Source organism: Pseudophryne corroboree, chromosome 1 (genome assembly GCF_028390025.1).
Source record: "Pseudophryne corroboree isolate aPseCor3 chromosome 1, aPseCor3.hap2, whole genome shotgun sequence".
Taxonomy (NCBI): domain Eukaryota; kingdom Metazoa; phylum Chordata; class Amphibia; order Anura; family Myobatrachidae; genus Pseudophryne; species Pseudophryne corroboree.
In genome coordinates this window covers 581,927,306-581,944,876 of record NC_086444.1, presented here as the reverse complement: position 1 = coordinate 581,944,876, position 17,571 = coordinate 581,927,306, and positions in this window count along the sequence as shown.

The window sequence follows — 17,571 nt, the reverse complement described above, 5'->3', positions numbered from 1 at the left end:
CATTCTCGGTATCGCCTGCCTAGAGAAGTGGAACCTAGATGGTATTTGGTAATGGGGGCACACTGCCTCAATAAATTGTCTAGTTCCCTGTGAACTAACGGCGGATACCGGACGCACGTCTAACACCAACATAGTTGTCAAGGCCTCAGTTATCCGCTTTGCAGCAGGATGACTGCTGTGATATTTCATCTTCCTCGCAAAGGACTGTTGAACAGTCAATTGCTTACTGGAAGTAGTACAAGTGGGCTTACGACTTCCCCTCTGGGATGACCATCGACTACCAGCAGCAACAACAGCAGCGCCAGCAGCAGTAGGCGTTACACGCAAGGATGCATCGGAGGAATCCCAGGCAGGAGAGGACTCGTCAGAATTGCCAGTGACATTGCCTGCAGGACTATTGGCATTCCTGGGGAAGGAGGAAATTGACACTGAGGGAGTTGGTGGGGTGGTTTGCGTGAGCTTGGTTACAAGAGGAAGGGATTTATGGGCAGTGGACTGCTTCCGCTGTCACCTAAAGTTTTTGAACTTGTCACTGACTTATTATGAATGCGCTGCAGGTTACGTATAAGGGAGGATGTTCCGAGGTGGTTAACGTCCTTACCCCTACTTATTACAGCTTGACAAAGGGAACACACGGCTTGACACCTGTTGTCCGCATTTCTGTTGAAATAGTTCCACACAGAAGAGCTGATTTTTTTGGTATTTTCACCAGGCATGTCAACGGCCATATTCCTCCCACGGACAACAGGTGTCTCCCCGGGTGCCTGACTTAAACAAACCACCTCACCATCAGAATCCTCCTGGTCAATTTCCTCCCAAGCGCCAGCAACACCCATATCCTCCTCATCCTGGTGTACTTCAACACTGACATCTTCAATCTGACTATCAGGAACTGGACTGCGGGTGCTCCTTCCAGCACTTGCAGGGGGCGTGCAAATGGTGGAAGGCGCATGCTCTTCACGTCCAGTGTTGGGAAGGTCAGGCATCGCAACCGACACAATTGGACTCTCCTTGTGGATTTGGGATTTCGAAGAACGCACAGTTCTTTGTGGTGCTACTGCTTTTGCCAGCTTGAGTCTTTTCATTTTTCTAGCGAGAGGCTGAGTGCCTCCATCCTCATGTGAAGCTGAACCACTAGCCATGAACATAGGCCAGGGCCTCAGCCGTTCCTTGCCACTCCGTGTGGTAAATGGCATATTGGCAAGTTTACGCTTCTCCTCCGACAATTTTATTTTAGGTTTTGGAGTCCTTTTTTTACTGATATTTGGTGTTTTGGATTTGACATGCTCTGTACTATGACATTGGGCATCGGCCTTGGCAGACGACGTTGCTGGCATTTCATCGTCTCGGCCATGACTAGTGGCAGCAGCTTCAGCACGAGGTGGAAGTGGATCTTGATCTTTCCCTAATTTTGGAACCTCAACATTTTTGTTCTCCATATTTTAATAGGCACAACTAAAAGGCACCTCAGGTAAACAATGGAGATGGATGGATACTAGTATACAATTATGGACGGACTGCCGAGTGCCGACACAGAGGTAGCTACAGCCGTGAACTACCGTACTGTGTCTGCTGCTAATATAGACTGGTTGATAAAGAGATGTCGTAGTATGTATGTATGAAGAAGAAAGAAAAAAAAACCACGGTTAAGTGGTATACAATTATGGACGGACTGCCGAGTGCCGACACAGAGGTAGCCACAGCCGTGAACTACCGTACTGTACTGTGTCTGCTGCTAATATAGACTGGTTGATAAAGAGATGTCGTAGTATGTATGTATGAAGAAGAAAGAAAAAAAAACCACGGGTAGGTGGTATACAATTATGGACGGACTGCCGAGTGCCGACACAGAGGTAGCCACAGCCGTGAACTACCGTACTGTACTGTGTCTGCTGCTAATATAGACTGGTTGATAAAGAGATGTAGTAGTATGTATGTATGAAGAAGAAAGAAAAAAAAACCACGGGTAGGTGGTATACAATTATGGACGGACTGCTGAGTGCCGACACAGAGGTAGCCACAGCCGTGAACTACCGTACTGTACTGTGTCTGCTGCTAATATAGACTGGTTGATAAAGAGATGTCGTAGTATGTATGTATGAAGAAGAAAGAAAAAAAAAACACGGGTAGGTGGTATACAATTATGGATGGACTGCCGAGTGCCGACACAGAGGTAGCCACAGCCGTGAACTACCGTACTGTACTGTGTCTGCTGCTAATATAGACTGGTTGATAAAGAGATGTCGTAGTATGTATGTATGAAGAAGAAAGAAAAAAAACCACGGGTAGGTGGTATACAATTATGGACGGACTGCCGAGTGCCGACACAGAGGTAGCCACAGCCGTGAACTACCGTACTGTACTGTGTCTGCTGCTAATATAGACTGGTTGATAAAGAGATGTCGTAGTATGTATGTATGAAGAAGAAAGAAAAAAAAACCACGGTTAGGTGGTATACAATTATGGACGGACTGCCGAGTGCCGACACAGAGGTAGCCACAGCCGTGAACTACCGTACTGTACTGTGTCTGCTGCTAATATAGACTGGTTGATAAAGAGATGTCGTAGTATGTATGTATAAAGAAGAAAGAAAAAAAAACCACGGTTAGGTGGTATACAATTATGGACGGACTGCAGAGTGCCGACACAGAGGTAGCCACAGCCGTGAACTACCGTACTGTACTGTGTCTGCTGCTAATATAGACTGGTTGATAAAGAGATGTCGTAGTATGTATGTATGAAGAAGAAAGAAAAAAAAACCACGGTTAGGTGGTATACAATTATGGACGGACTGCCGAGTGCCGACACAGAGGTAGCCACAGCCGTGAACTACCGTACTGTACTGTGTCTGCTGCTAATATAGACTGGTTGATAAAGAGATGTCGTAGTATGTATGTATGAAGAAGAAAGAAAAAAAAACCACGGTTAGGTGGTATACAATTATGGACGGACTGCCGAGTGCCGACACAGAGGTAGCCACAGCCGTGAACTACCGTACTGTACTGTGTCTGCTGCTAATATAGACTGGTTGATAAAGAGATGTCGTAGTATGTATGTATGAAGAAGAAAGAAAAAAAAACCACGGGTAGGTGGTATACAATTATGGATGGACTGCCGAGTGCCGACACAGAGGTAGCCACAGCCGTGAACTACCGTACTGTACTGTGTCTGCTGCTAATATAGACTGGTTGATAAAGAGATGTAGTAGTATGTATGTATGAAGAAGAAAGAAAAAAAAACCACGGGTAGGTGGTATACAATTATGGACGGACTGCCGAGTGCCGACACAGAGGTAGCCACAGCCGTGAACTACCGTACTGTACTGTGTCTGCTGCTAATATAGACTGGTTGATAAAGAGATGTCGTAGTATGTATGTATGAAGAAGAAAGAAAAAAAAACCACGGTTAGGTGGTATACAATTATGGACGGACTGCCGAGTGCCGACACAGAGGTAGCCACAGCCGTGAACTACCGTACTGTACTGTGTCTGCTGCTAATATAGACTGGTTGATAAAGAGATGTCGTAGTATGTATGTATGAAGAAGAAAGAAAAAAAAACCACGGGTAGGTGGTATACAATTATGGACGGACTGCCGAGTGCCGACACAGAGGTAGCCACAGCCGTGAACTACCGTACTGTACTGTGTCTGCTGCTAATATAGACTGGTTGATAAAGAGATGTCGTAGTATGTATGTATGAAGAAGAAAGAAAAAAAAACCACGGTTAGGTGGTATACAATTATGGACGGACTGCCGAGTGCCGACACAGAGGTAGCCACAGCCGTGAACTACCGTACTGTACTGTGTCTGCTGCTAATATAGACTGGTTGATAAAGAGATGTCGTAGTATGTATGTATAAAGAAGAAAGAAAAAAAAACCACGGTAAGGTGGTATACAATTATGGGCGGACTGCCGAGTGCCGACACAGAGGTAGCCACAGCCGTGAACTACCGTACTGTACTGTGTCTGCTGCTAATATAGACTGGTTGATAAAGAGATGTAGTAGTATGTATGTATAAAGAAGAAAGAAAAAAAAACCACGGGTAGGTGGTATACAATTATGGATGGACTGCCGAGTGCCGACACAGAGGTAGCTACAGCCGTGAACTACCGTACTGTGTCTGCTGCGACTGGATGATAAATAATGATATAAAAAATATATATATATCACTACTGCAGCCGGACAGGTATATATATTATATAATGACGGACCTGCTGGACACTGTCTGTCAGCAGAATGAGTTTTTTATAGAATTAAAAAAAAAACACCACACAAGTGAAGTCACACGACGAGTGTTTAACTTTTTCAGGCAATCACAATATAGTATACTACTAACTATACTGGTGGTCAGTGTGGTCAGGTCACTGGTCAGTCACACTGGCAGTGGCACTCCTGCAGCAAAAGTGTGCACTGTTTAATTTTAATATAATATGTACTCCTGGCTCCTGCTATAACCTATAACTGGCACTGCAGTGCTCCCCAGTCTCCCCCACAATTATAAGCTGTGTGAGCTGAGCACAGTCAGATATATAATATATACATAGATGATGCAGCACACTGGGCTGAGCAGTGCACACAGATATGGTATGTGACTGTCTTGTACTCCTGGCTCCTGCTATAACCTATAACTGGCACTGCAGTGCTCCCCAGTCTCCCCCACAATTATAAGCTGTGTGAGCTGAGCACAGTCAGATATATAATATATACATAGATGATGCAGGCATGCAGCACACTGGGCTGAGCAGTGCACACAGATATGGTATGTGACTGAGTCACTGTGTGTACCGTTTTTTTCAGGCAGAGAACGGATATATTAAATAAAACAACTGCACTGCTGGTGGTCACTGTGGTCAGTCACTAAACTCTGCACTCTCTTCTACAGTATCAGCCTCAGGTCAATCTCTCTCTCTCTCTCCTAATCTAAATGGAGAGGACGCCAGCCACGTTCTCTCCCTATCAATCTCAATGCACGTGTGAAAATGGCGGCGACGCGCGGCTCCTTATATAGAATCCGAGTCTCGCGAGAATCCGACAGCGTCATGATGACGTTCGGGCGCGCTCGGGTTAACCGAGCAAGGCGGGAAGATCCGAGTCGCTCGGACCCGTGAAAAAAAACATGAAGTTCGTGCGGGTTCGGATTCAGAGAAACCGAACCCGCTCATCTCTAGTTTTTACATTATTTGCTGTTATTTATTTACTTGTACAAGTAAACCTAGTGAAAATTCAGTCATTACTTAGTCCTGTTAAGTTATCCCCTTATACAAATGCACATCTTGCAGAGGAGTGCACAGCATGGGACAACACAAGACCAACAAACACTATGGCAAATATCTGGGTAAGTAACATCCATCTTTCCACAAAGTTTGTAATATTGGGGTTAATGGTAGAGGGTGTGAGAATCAGAATGTTAGAGATTTTGTGAGAGTTCTGTTTTTTTTTTAAAGTGGCAATCATTTGCATGGCAAAACCAGGTTGAGTTTACCATTGAAATGATTGCCACTTTAAAAAATAGGAGAATTCTCACATAAGCTTTCACTTTCTGGTTTTCACACCCTAATACATTCCCTCATTGGGGTATATTTACAAAGATTCGTGTTTTGGCCGTTTTGAAGGGTGTTTGAACTCGAATGATATCGGGTGCATTTTACTGCAACTTTTTGAATCCTGATACGATCATTCACTAAGCTGCCGAGTTTTGCACAATCGTTTTTTCCGATGTCGATGTGATTAGTAATATCAGGCAGTGTTTTACGGGAGTGATGAGTAAAATACTGCCTGAAAAAACACAAGGAATCCCGGCCGGATCTGTGAGATCCGTGCAGGGCTTCATTGTGTACCTTAAAAAGTTGATTAAAGTCTTAAAAAATCTGAAAAAAATTGCGTGGGGTCCCCCCTCCTAAGCACAACCAGCCTCGGGCTCTTTGAGCCGGTCCTGGTTGAAAAAATATGGGGGGAAAATGACAGGGGTACCCCCATATTTAATCAACCAGCACCGGGCTCTGCGCCTGGTCCTGGTTCCAAAAATACGGGGGACAAAAAGCGTAGGAGTCCCCCGTATTTTTGAAACCAGCACTGGGCTCCACTAGCTGGGGAGATAATGCCACAGCCGGGGGACACTTTGATATCGGTCCCTGCGGCCGTGCCATTAAAACCCCAACTAGTCACCCCTGGCCGGGGTACCATGGAGGAGTGGGGACCCCTTCAATCAAGGGGTCACCCCCCTCCAGCCACCAAAGGGCCAGGGGTGAAGCCCGAGGCTGTCCCCCCCATCCAAGGGCGGCGGATGGGGGGCTGATAGCCTTGTGAGAAATTGTGAATATTGTGTTTTAGTAGCAGTACTACAAGTCACAGCAAGCCTCCCCCGCAAGCTGTTACTTGGAGAACCACAAGTACCAGCATGCGGTGGAAAACCGGGCCCGCTGGTACCTGTAGTACTACTACTAAAAAAATACCCCAATAAATACAGGACACACACACCGTGACAGTTCAACTTTATTACATACATGCACACCAACATACACACATACTTACCTATGTTGCCACGTGGCTCGGTCCTCTTCTCCATGTAGAATCCTAGGGGTACCTGTGAAAAAAATTATACTCACATAATCCAGTGTAGAATCCGACCTTTGAATAATCCACGTACTTGGCAAAAAAATAAAACGGAAACCCGACCACGCACTAAAAGGGGTCCCATGTTTACACATGGGACCCCTTTCCCCGACTGCCAGGACCCCCCCCGACTCCTGACAAAGAGGGTCCCTTTAGCCAATCAGGGAGCGCCACGTCGTGGCACTCTCCTGATTGGCTGTGTGCTCCTGTAGTGTCTGTCAGGCAGCACACGGTAGTGATACAATGTAGCGCCTATGCGCTCCATTGTAGCCAATGGTGGGAACTTTGCGGTCAGCGGTTGACCAAAAGTAACCTCACTGCTGACCGCAAAGTTCCCACCATTGGCTACAATGGAGCGCATAGGCGCTACATTGTATCACTGCCGTGTGCTGCCTGACAGACACTACAGGAGCACAGAGCCAATCAGGAGAGTGCCACTGATTGGCTGAAGAGACTCTCTTTGTCAGGAGTCAGGGGGGGTCCTGGCAGTCGGGGAAAGGGGTCCCATGTGTAAACATGGGACCCCTTTCAGTGCGTGGTCGGGTTTCCATTTTATTTTTTTGCCAAGTATGTGGATTATTCAAAGGTCGGATTCTACACTGGATTATGTGAGTATGATTTTTTTCACAGGTACCCCTAGGAATCTACATGGAGAAGAGGACCGAGCCTCGTGGCAACATAGGTAAGTATGTGTGTATGTTGGTGTGCATGTATGTAATAAAGTTGTACTGTCACGGTGTGTGTATCCTGTTTTTATTGGGGTATTTTTTTAGTAGTAGTACTACAGGTACCAGCGGGCCCGGTTTTCCACCGCATGCTGGTACTTGTGGTTCTCCAAGTACCCGCTTGCGGGGAGGCTTGCTGGGACTTGTAGTACTGCTACTAAAAACAATATTCACAATTTCTCACAAGGCTATCAGCCCCCATCCGCCGCCCTTGGATGGGGGGGACAGCCTCGTGCTTCACCCCTGGCCCTTGGGTGGCTGGAAGGGGGGGACCCCTTGATTGAAGGGGTCCCCACTCCTCCAGGGTACCCCGGCCAGGGGTGACTAGTTGGGGTTTTAATGGCACGGCCGCAGGGACCGATATCAAAGTGTCCCCCGGCTGTGGCATTATCTCCCCAGCTAGTGGAGCCCGGTGCTGGTTTAAAAAATACGGGGGACCCCTACGCTTTTTGTCCCCCGTATTTTTGGAACCAGGACCAGGCGCAGAGCTCGGTGCTGGTTGATTAAATATGGGGGAACCCTTGTCATTTTTTTCTCCATATTTTTTCAACCAGGACCGGCTCAAAGAGCCCGAGGCTGGTTATGCTTAGGAGGGGGGACCCCACGTAATTTTTTTTTCAGATTTTACACTAAACAGACCCTTTCCCATATATAACCATGCACAGATCTCACTGATCCGTGCATGGTTATCCAAACTCGACTGGAAAAAGCAGGTCTATTTTATTACTACTTTTTTTAACGAATCGAAATAAAACAGACCCGCACTTGAGCACTCAGAAACTAACACCCAAATACGAATGAATAGTGAATGCCCGTATTCTATGAAATAACAGCTGCGTTTGACCGATGGTCTATTCATTCGTATTTCTGAACATTGTCATTCAAACCATTACGAATAGTCCAAACACTGCTGAGAGTGCTGCTTAGTGAATTCCCGGATTGGGACTTAGAAAAAAAAACACAAATCGGACAAACTCGGATTCTTAGTAAATACTAGCCATTGTGTCTGGTAATGCTGTGCACTGTATTAATTTGAGTTGGAGAAAGGTACACATATGGAGTAAGAGAGAGCACTCCATCAGGTTGGAGTACATCGGGAATACTGGATAATGCATATCAGATTGTTATTTCTCCATTACTGAAAAATCACATAGAAGCACACAAATTTTATCTAAGAACATAAAATCTACAGACTTTCTCTCTGTATGAATTATCAGACTATGGGGGTCATTCCGAGTTGTTCGCTCGGTAAAAATCTTCGCATCGCAGCGATTTTCATGTGCAATGTCCGCACTGTGACTGCGCCAAGTAAATTTGCTATGCACTTAGGAATTTTACTCACGGCATTTTCATCGTTCTGGCGATCGTAATGTGATTGACAGGAAATGGGTGTTACTGGGCGGAAACAGGCCGTTTTATGGGCGTGTGGGAAAAAACGCTACCGTTTCCGGAAAAAACGCAGGAGTGGCTGGAGAAACGGGGGAGTGTCTGGGCGAACGCTGGGTGTGTTTGTGACGTCAAACCAGGAACGACAAGCAGTGAAATGATCGCAGATGCCGAGTAAGTCTGAAGCTACTCAGAAACTGCTACGAGGTGTGCAATCGCAATATTGCGAATACATCGTTCGCAATTTTAAGATGCTAAGATTCACTCCCAGTAGGCGGCGGCTTAGCATGAGCAAATCTGCTAAAATTCACTTGCGAGCGAACAACTCGGAATGACCCCCTATATTCTCCAATTGTTTATAAGAACACCCTACCCACAGCTCACATGTTCATAGACTGTGCATATTTATCCATGCTTTACCCCACATGCACATGCAGGGTCATGGTCCATTTTGGGATAGCACAGAGACTATTTTGATAATCAATTAGACCATTTCATTATAATATTAGTCTTAAGAATAGTTGGCATCACAGTATTAGTGTATAGCAGGTTTATTGTATATATGTATTTGAGAACCCAAGAGCGCCTCATACCAGAACATTGTTTTAGAGAAAATGGTATGAAAAAAGTATCATGACTCACTTCTTTAATAAAAATGCAAGCACCAAATATACAGTAGCAAGGTTTAAGCCCCAGGAACTCTGTGATCCTCTGACCCATTTTCTTAGCACTACAACTGACAACATTGTATTAAACTTTACATTCTTTGGCCCTTAATACTGTATGTGTATGTTGCTTCAGTGGTATATATCAAATGTATAGTGCTTTACATTGGAAGTGTTATATATATACTGTATGAATCAATTTCACTAACAAGGTATATTAACACAACATTATTAATCCCACCAAAGTGCTTCTCCAGTCATGCCTGTTAGTCAGTAAAGGACTTATATAATTAGAAAATGAAAATGTTTATGCAGAAAATGTTTTACTGCTGAAAATTTCTTAGCCTGCTCCAATGGAAATCATTAAACCAAGCTAAAACTCATTAGTGGTAATCTGTTCTGCTGAGGTCAGATGGACAAAGTTCATCTCGTTAAATCAAGTGTCATTATTCACATGTTTTGGCAGTGGGGTGAATTCAACTTTATCAAGTTCTTTAGTTTACTTTGGAGTATTTGGAAGACATTGCATGAAGTTTATTACTCAAGTACATTATGAATATTTCTGATAAACCATTATGATAACAGCATTTAGCATATACAGCATAAATTTGATTCATTGTTACAGCACAAATCTTGAAAGTGTATAGGAATGTCATGCTGTGACATATGTACAGTAGACAGTAGTGCACTGATGTTATGTACAGTATATAAATGTTTAGTCTATTCAATTTTCATGGTAATTGTAGAAACCTATAATATTCCTCCTTTAATGTATACATTTAAAATACTTACATTCATATCTGTGCTCCATACAATAAGCAAATGCGTGTAGAAAACATGCCACATCAATATACAGTATATAATAATATTTTATTGTCAACGGGTCATTTCTGAAAGTAAACAATGCAAAAGTAACTGTAATAAACACTCTGGAAAGAGAACGTATGATCTTGGTTTTTAAAAACATCCCACAAAATAACCTTCTCTTGTAAAATAGACCTTGATGTTTAAGACTTGTACTGTAGTTAAGTCTTCTAAAACTGAATTAATTAGCTGTTTATAAAGAGTTCATAATTATAATTAATAGCTTGTGAACTTTCACACTATTTCATTAAATGGCATAAGTAAATTATTAAGACTTAGATACATCACACATCTCTAATTATGCATTATGGAAAAAGTTTGTCTTTCATTATTGCAAGAAATGTCTTTTTATCAGATTCACTTTTAATGATGAAGCAAATAAGAGTCAGACCATGACCTACAGGAGATCTGTTATTCCTTAGCTTAGCGTTTCTATATCTTGACAATTGTCTGTGTCGTTACATATTTGTTATCATAATAAAGTTCATATATTCTAAAAACTGTGTATAATTGTGTTGTCTATTTTAATAGGTGTACGTATTCCTAGTTAAAATAATGTACAGTACGTGGCCCAAGACACAATCTATATTGCAAGTATTAGTGCCTCATGTAGAGATGATGTGAAAGTTTATATATCTCATGATACAGGACACATTGCGCGTTCCAACGGGTCATATCCAACATCGCACAATGAACCTGTATGCAGGTCCTCCCCCCATTGCAGCCAACATCGCCAAGTGTGCATACACTTGCCGATGTCAGGACCCCATCGCAGATGATGTGTCCACAGCCTTAGTCTTTAGATGCAACCACTAGGCAATTAAGCAGCTCACAGAAGTTACCACCACATGGGGAACTAATATGGTGAGATATATCATGGAATTATTGAAAAGTGCTAAAGAAGAAAATATTCATATTATTTAGAGAACTTTTTAACAGATAAATGACAGAGTCAAGTATAAATTAAGTAGATACTGTAGTATTACAATGTGGCCATGTTCACCCAAATCCATGTACTTTATATGTGTTTCAGTGTAGTCTACGAAATCTTTGAGCTTTGTACTAGTGTATTGTACAATTTTATTGGGTAAATACATTTTTTTGTAAATCAATAGCAGATGAAAACATATACATTTTACAAAAACAATATTTATATTATAATTTCCATACAAATTAATATCTGACCTAAAAGATCAAATGCTAAATGCCATAATATTGACAAGGTTAAAATGTTGTCAACACCAGCAAAATGTCGACATCACCAAATTGTTGACTCATGAATTTTAACTAAATGTTGACAATATATTTTATATGGCTCAGGTTACAATTTAAGGTTCGGATTAGGCTGAAAATTGGGTGATGACATTATGTATCTTTCTACATTTTTTAAACCACATTTTGAACATGTCACCATTTTGTCTGTCAACATTTTGACCCTGTAACCATTATGGTTTCTGCATAATAAATGCAACATTATAAATGTAGACAAAGCATACCGAACCTACCTAAGATATGTGCTGAAAATATTATACATGTGCTACTGTATGTGTATGTTTGAGTAAAGTACAGATGTGTCCTGCTACATCATTGCTCCATACATCATTTAGTAGGCCTTGCTAGTCCCGGCTTGCTTTGCCACTGCCAGCTGTTCTAAATTGCTTAATGAAACATAACATTGTAACGTAACTTACTGAAGAACTGGAAAAGCCGGAGAGTGTAATACAACTTTCGGCCCATCAGATGTCACTTTTCCTAAACTGCACAGCGCATGCATCAAATAGCCAACAAAACTACTGTAGTGCCGCTGGATGATTGGCTGATGTGACTTGTCATTCATTACACTATACAGTAGTACTGAACAGAGATTTTATATGAATGCATAGCGCCAACTGACTGTATTAGAAGGGATTAAATAATTTGGTGGGTGTTTTTTTCCATATTCCTGTACTCTGCAGAACTCAATGCATTGCTTCCAACTTGTCTTTTCTATGTTATGCCACCCAGCTGCATTTTACAGTAAACTGCTATTGATATTGGGGGTCATTCTGACCCGATTGCATGCTGTGCTTCGTCGCAGCGATGCGATCGCGTCAGAACTGCGCATGTGCTGCGCCTGCATTGACGGCCGCCACCGGGCAGCAATGCCGCTAGCGAAGAAAGCGGTCGCAGCGGCAACCACAAGAAGATTGACAGGAGGAAGGTGTTTCAGGGCGCCAACTCACTGTTTTCTGGGCGTGAAGATCCGAACACAGGCATGTCGAGGTGTTTGGAGGGCAGATGTCTGACGTCAATTCTGGGACCTGCAATGCTAGATTCATTGCACAGGGTAAGTAACTCATTCCCTGGTCTTGTTTTACACAAAACTTTTTTTGCATAGCAGGGCTGCACAAGCGATTGCAGCCTTGCTATGCAAAAAAACACTCCCCCATAGGTGGCATCTAGTTGATCGCATGGGCAGGAAAAGTTGCTACATGCGCTCAACTCGGAATAGAGATAATTTCAGACTCAATGCTTTGAAAATATCCTGCTGCACTTTATGTATTGCTCCGCGCTCTACCCTTCTATTCCTCTCCTCTACCAAGCTGCAATACACTCTAAACCGCTAATAATGACATTGTATTGTACATTGTACGTGGCGTAAAGGTGCATGCTTAACATCATATTCCCAACAGGTGTGGATGCTGCTACGGTTGGCTTTCATGGCCGAGTGGGTAAGGTGAGCGCCTTACATAGTTAGCATCCTGGGTTCATGGCCTGGGCAGATACGAGGTCACTGTGTAAATCATTTATTTATTTTGTTGTTATTATTATCATAATCATTTGGTGTTTGGGTCCTGTGTTTTCAATGAGCAAGTCTTTAATCCATATCTCTATTTTCTCATCTGGGTTTCACACTGTCTATAGCTAGAAAATTCTTGATATGGTTAGTAGAAAAAGCATGTGTGGATTTAAAATGTACTGACAATGAATGAGATTCTAACCTTTCTAATTTTCCTGAGATGTTACTCCATCCTGGTATCTAGAGCTCGCAAATTGCGACCTACAGTACAAATACAAGTCCACAGGAACATTTTATTATGTATAGCACAGGGGGTGTGGCATGTGATGAAACCAGAGATAGTGATTTTTGACCTTTGTCTGATACTTTGTGAATTTTGTTTAATTGCTTTTCACTGTTTTACATATAATGCATGATCCTCACCTGTGAAAACCCTTGGTTGTAATGTACTCCTGGGTTTCTGTTGTATGGACACTCTTAACAATTTTCTCTGTAGCTTATCTGCTTTCTTGTATATGAATTGTGGTTTTTCAGGTAATATTTCAGAAAGGACTGGGTCTTTATGAAAAATATGCCAATGACGATGGAATATGGATTGCATCTTCCTATGATGTGATCCATATATGGTAATAAAAGTAAAATCATGGGAGTAAAATGTATTCTTAGGTCTGTGGACAAGTAGTGTGTATATGTTGCTATGTAAAACTTCTTCTTTGATGGTCTTGAGTTTGTTCTTATTGTATCCACATGCTAGGAAGTTGGTTCTCATTAGTTCAATTTGTTCTGCACATAGGCCCTCATTCCGAGTTGTTCGCTCGGTATTTTTCATCGCATCGCAATGAAAATCCGCTTAGTACGCATGCGCAATGTTCGCACTGCGACTGCGCCAAGTAACTTTGCTATGTAGAAAGTAATTTTACTCACGGCTTTTTCATCGCTCCGGCGATCGTAATGTGATTGACAGGAAATGGGTGTTACTGGGCGGAAACACGGCGTTTCAGGGGCGTGTGGCTGAAAACGCTACCGTTTCCGGAAAAAACGCAGGAGTGGCCGGAGAAACGGTGGGAGTGCCTGGGCGAACGCTGGGTGTGTTTGTGACGTCAACCAGGAACGACAAGCACTGAACTGATCGCACAGGCAGAGTAAGTCTGAAGCTACTCTGAAACTGCTAAGTAGTTAGTAATCGCAATATTGCGAATACATCGGTCGCAATTTTAAGAAGCTAAGATTCACTCCCAGTAGGCGGCGGCTTAGCGTGTGTAACTGCTAAATTCGCCTTGCGACCGATCAACTCGGAATGAGGGCCATAGTTCCTTCTTGGTGCAATTCCTTTTTATTTGTTGGAATTGGCTCTTGGGTATGCCTTCAAGACATCTCTGATGGTGTTTGCTACAGTATCTTTATTGATGTATCTTTGGGCTTCTGATAATTCTTTGTATGACTTTGAAATGTGAAGATATCAAGAGTATTATTACTAAATGATGAACAGAAGGTTTGAAGATCTTCTTTGCTTCCTCTTCAAAAAAAGAGGACAATGTCAATGTATTGATGTCATAATACCACAGGACCCACACACTATCATTTAGTGTGTGGGTCCTGTGTTTGGTGTGTGGGTTCAGTTTTTGATAACATTATGATAAATAGCTATTAACATCGTATTCCACACAGGCCATCAGTAAACTGTGAATGCAACACTTGTATATCTGTGTGTGACTGAGTCTGTATATGAAGCACAATGGATCTTGGCAAGGAAAAAAGCAACAGCCACTGCATTGCAACACTAAGTATACAGAATCAAAGACTCAGTTACACACAGACACTGTATACAAGTGTCACATATCAAATTATTAAACACAGTCTCCTGCTGCATACTAGTCGCATCACATTGGGACAAAGATGTATTTTCAGCTACAAACATGCCAAAAATATGCCTGTTGCTTGCAGAGTCACACAGGACCTGGTGCACCGAGAGGGGCTATTTGGTGCAACTGCAGCAATGATGTATGAGGACACATCTGTATCAACTTTGTGTTTGAGGAAAACCTATAATAATGTTTATTTGTTTTCAGAATATCAAACAGGAACTGCACTCTCCACATTATTTTAACTTTTTTCTTCTTCTTTGTGTTAATTGCAAAATTTATATTTTCCTTACTATGTCATTTTATTAGCTATTTATTGTACTGGTGTAAATACAGAATTGTTCAGTATGTAAATTTGGGAGCTGACTTTTAGACAATATTGTAGATCTTGTCAAGGTGTAGAAAAGCAAACTGTTAAATGTCAACTTTACTACAATGCACACAATATGCTGTCAGCCTTTTTGAGCACAGCATCTCAAGTGCAAATTTATATAGGCTTTTCTTACATAGATTGAGTGTAAAAGGCATGCATTTTTATTGGACATTGTTTCATAACAGCCACGGTAACACGACTTTATCACTTTATAGTTCTCAAGGACCCCTATTCTAACAAATACATTTTTAACAAAGATGAAATCTCATCTTCTTGAACTTTAGTTAAGTGAACAATAAATCATTACATAAATAATGTTTTATTTTAGCATTTTTTTGTTGCTATTTTCATATATAATTTATTCATATATCTATCAATACCTGTATTTCATTTATATAAAGTATGTTTCTTCAATTCAAAAAGTATTGTTCTGTGCTGTAAAGAACAATGGACTCCCAATTAGGACCAGTACAAGGTTTCTTGGTACCTTAGGTCAAACATCAGCCTTGCTGCACCCCCCAAACCACACAACAATCTTCTTAAGTGATGGCTTGTTTTGTCAAATAATCTTCCAAGACTTTCATGTAATTTTGTCTAATCTTGGTGGTAGGGTCACTTCAGGATTTTTTGTAGGTAGTGTTTTTTTATGGTCAATATATTACCCTGTCATACCTGTGATAATGATAATGCCATCCTTGTCTGAGGGCTTGACAATGTTTTGTTTGTCCTTTTGTAATTAATTAATGGCATTCCTTTCTTTGTGAATTACTATAGATTCCACTATTAATTTGGTGAAGCTCTCAATGAAGGGGCCTTTAACATGAGATGGGTAGACTCTTTTTTGAAGGATTGTGTCTGATATTAATTACTGGCTAAATTTTGACTATAAAATAACTTTTTTAATGTTAATTTCCTTCAAATGGTTTTATGAATGTTTTGAGTTCTTTCACTTAGCACTTTTACTTCTCTTCCTTTTATTATGATGAGTAGAATAAATGAAAGTGAATAATGACTGAAAATAGCTGTCCATTCATTGGGAAATTCACCTGATGTTTCACCAAAGGAAAATTCTTGATTTGTAACCCTTGAAAAAAGCATTTTCAGCTTGATATTTCTTCAAGACTGCAATCTCCCACATAATATATTTTCTTTGATAAGGCAGTCACTCATTATAGCGATAGCTTTTTCTATATTATCATCTGTCACCTCCTGATCATTAAATTTAAAATAAAAGTCAGATTTGACCATACTTTCTCATTCATCAATTCTGCTAACCATACCGAGATGATGATACCACACCTGCCAACCCATCAACAGGAAACCAGTAGATACATGCCTTCCATCCAAATAGAAGTCGTCATTCATGCCAATCGGAACCATAAGTTGTGGAACCAAAGTTCTCAGATCAACAGCCTTTTTGCCAACCATATCTGGATAATGATGTGACATCTGCAAACAGACCAGCTAGAAACTGGAAGTCACCTGTAATCCCACCAATCAGAAGACATTATTGCTGCCAACCAGAACTGGAAGTCACAGGACCATGATCTTCCAGTTCACACAATCACAATATCCCAGTACAGCCATCATAAAAGGAACCTTTAGCACTGGACCAACTACTTGCCTTGAAGAAGAGCCCAGAGCTCAAAATGTGTTGGCAGTACCACAGATGTAGATGCAGTGACTTTATCCAATGCTGTCATTTCCGAGTTTCAAAGGCTTTGATCCCAGTAGTGTGCAAGATCCGGATTGCACATTGCTCATTACATCAGTGGCTCCCAAGGCATCTACTGGGTATGACTTTGCCTTTTGACTCTTATGAGTCTTATCTTCATTTTTAACTGTTAGCCATTGATTGCATTTTATTTTGTCTGTATTTAATCCATTTTTTCATGCTTGTTATTACCCTTTAATTAAATATTTTGTGTGGGTTACAACCAAGCGCCCATTGGTCATTTGCTGCCTATCACCTTCTTATTGATAAATTCGACTTCAGTGAATGTTTCCATATCTTGTGACTCAGTATCGTTGCATTTGGTCCTAGGCCAGAGGACATTCAATATATACTTTTGCTTATTGAGCTTCTTTATAGGTAAGTTTTACAGACTGACCTTGTAAACTGGAGCATAGTGCTGCTTTTATATATGTGTGTATCATGTTGTGTCTTAGAACTACATTGGTCCTCTAACTGTATATATGAGTCTTGACTTTACAGAGGCTTTACGTTGCATTGTTGGGGTTCTAATGGTTAATTGTATACTAGTTTATTTACATCTGCATATTAAAATTCAATGTTTGCAAT